The 3,003-nt window shown below is 34.8% G+C and overlaps 1 pseudogene; it reads right to left on the bottom strand.

The window, feature by feature from the left end:
• Positions 1 to 717: 717 nt before the first annotated feature.
• LOC104100010 (agmatine hydroxycinnamoyltransferase 1-like) lies at positions 718 to 2,294 on the bottom strand (annotated as a pseudogene).
• Positions 2,295 to 3,003: the final 709 nt, after the last annotated feature.

Raw genomic sequence — 3,003 nt, 5'->3', positions numbered from 1 at the left:
AATCTTTCAGATTTTTACCATGAAAATCAAGTCCTTAAAGTCATTGTTAGGTCAAAAATCAATAGAAAAAATAACAACCGGAAAAACAGAGAACAAGATAGCAAGTTCATGGAACTTTATTTTTTTGGAAATAACCGACCAATTCTTGCGATGTTCTTATTTATTCATTTCGATTCCTTAGAAATTAGATACTTGTTTGTGTGTTTCTTGTTGTGGAAATTGTCGAGTAAAAATGTTGTATGTGTTTGTGGAATTTACTAACTGAACTTTATGAATAAAATTGAATATTTTTTCCATTGTTCTGAATATGGAAAATAATAGAAAAATGGCAACTCAAGTTGAGCCTCCAAATGGATTTACACCGTTCTTTATTTTTATTGTCAAAGGTTGGAATTTACCTCTAATATATATCATTTTGTAATGAGAATGTAAGAAGATTTTATGAAAGTGGAAAAAAACATTAACTCATGAAAAGAAAACTATTACTGCAAGAAAGAGAGAAGGAATCTTAGATAATGTGTAGCCATAATTCTAGATTGCAAAAGATATTATTTGGGAATGGATAAAAGTAGGAATTAAATGCTTTAATTATGGTTAAAGCTTTATTTTATTCAATTAAATCTCATTGATTTTTAACCTGACAAGTGTCTCAAATCCAAGTAGAACTTGGAGAAATGGAGAGACTAGGAAATGAATGAAAGTTGGATCCAGCTAAAAGATAGAAAAATAGCCTTGTATTCTTCAATAACTTATAATCAGAAAATGCCAACTTACGCAATAATTTCTTCTCCAATATTTATGGAGCATCAACATGCAAATCAAAAACCTTCGGGAGAAAAGATTACAACCAAAGTACTAGCCAATAAGCAACAAACAGTCAAACAACATTATATAACAACTTATTTCCTGTGTATCCCATAACTTCATAGCTCTTTTTATTTTGCTTTCAGATCAAGAGAAAAGCAAATTTTCTCGAAGATTGCCAAGTTATCTTGGTATAAAGGAATGAAAGCATCAATACTTCCATCTCCAATGAAGGATTCCACAAGAAGTATCATACCTTCTATTGGGTAATATGAAGGCATAAAAACAAAAGGGAGACCAGTTCCAAAATCGAAGTCATAGAAAGGAAACCTTAACCAACTAGCAACTTCCAAATTTGGCCAATGTGATTCTTTGTTCATGTCTAAAGTAGGGATGAGATCTTCTGTGACTTTATGATTTGCAAAATCAATAAATGACTTGAAATACTTATCATCGATCTTTGTGATGGCATCATGAACTATCTTTGTTGCATAGTGAAGTGGCTCATCCAAAAGGTCTCTCACTTTTGAAGTTGGAAAAGCCCAAAGAACCAAGTTACCAAAATATTGATTTGGCACTCTTGGTATAACTCTTCTGCGACCATCCACTGAGATTCTTATTTGGGTATTTTGTAACCCGTCTAGTTCGCGTGATTTAGTTATGACCCTCCATAAATGGGCGATAAGACTTTCGAACGTGCTATATCCCTTGGCTTTACTATTAATGGATGAAGCATTTGCCTTGAGTTTGTCAAGAAACTCAAATGTGAAATGGACTTTGTGTACAACTATGTTTCTTTTTGTATTTTCAATGATAACTCTTCTTTCTTGTTTACTAATTTGGACGTGAACTCTGCCCCAACGTGGTTAAATTCAATAAGAGGTGGGTCCCGAGGGTGGAAAATAGCACGATCGTGCAAAGGGAGTGGATTGATTTCTACACAGCGACAAGCTTGGCCCCATGAAACGAAAAAGTTGCTAGCCGCGTGGCCATGAGCTATCATGTGGTGGCCGGCAAACCCGACCACTACGGAGCCACAAGTGAACCTTGTAACTTGAACTTGGATTAGTTCAACTACATCCTTCGTACTAGGATGTAAACCAAGCAAAGAAGGAGAAGGCTTTAAGGGCAATAATTCATCCAACGTGGAATCAACTGATGCTTCGACGAATCGAACTCCCTCATCATTGAGAAAAATCGCACGATTTTGGCCATTTTCATCTTGGCATATTCTCCCAGCCCATTCCCTAAAAACAGCTAAGGTTTTCCTAAGTCCCATTTCAATGGTGGAACTTGGTGGGGTGGGTGGGCGATAGGCGAAAATCAAAGCAATCAAAGCATCATAGGTAACATTGTCAAAGACATTGAAGGGAATGTGAGTTGTGGTTGAAGGTGGGGTTCCTTCATAGAAGGGCTTGATGATTCTTAAGCTCTCAATTTTCACATTCATTGTTATTATTTCTGTGCTTTCTCTAGAGGGATATTTTGGCATTCGGTTATAGTTAAGCTTGTTCTGTTTAATTATGGGGATCGGTTGGCTTTTTATATATTACGAACATGACACCTTTATGCAGGGAGAGCCTTACTTTAAGTTAGAAATCTTGCAAGAAAACTAGCCGAACTAGGACCCAGCAAAAAGAAAAGTAAGGATAACGAGGTGTATCGAAAATAATCTTTTACCTTTAAGATAGGGATATGGTCTGCATACTCACTATACTCCTCAGACTCACTTATAGTATTATACTAAATTTAATGTTATTAATGTATTCATACATAATGGATATGGGATAGAGTTAGTCGTACCTGATTAGAATAGGAAGCAGAGGTTGCAGGTATACGTCCTTTTCTAAAAAAGAAGTTAAGGATTTAGAAAAGGTTTAGAATAATATAATCTCATTATTGTATATGAGATTATATTATGATGCTGAGTATGTTTATTGACGTGGTTCAAAGAATGCATTTTTTTTATAGCTCTTAGCTTACAAGGTATGCGGTTATCATTTACTAATTAAGTTGAAACTGAGGGAAGCCTATCATTTAAAGTTTAGTAGCAGAGATATAGCATTCAAGGGCTTATAGGTCACTGGTCAATAATATAATTATTTACCTTTTTTTCTTGCAAAGACTCTGAGTGCTGACTGTTGTTTTTAGAGTTTGTTTATTATGATTGAGTTATGTCTTAAGAATTATGTATGCATT

The sequence above is a fragment of the Nicotiana tomentosiformis genome, chromosome 12, assembly GCF_000390325.3.
Source record: "Nicotiana tomentosiformis chromosome 12, ASM39032v3, whole genome shotgun sequence".
NCBI classification, from domain to species: Eukaryota; Viridiplantae; Streptophyta; class Magnoliopsida; order Solanales; family Solanaceae; genus Nicotiana; species Nicotiana tomentosiformis.
The sequence above is the reverse complement of the archived record's forward strand: the minus strand, read 5'-3'. Positions and strand labels throughout refer to the sequence as shown.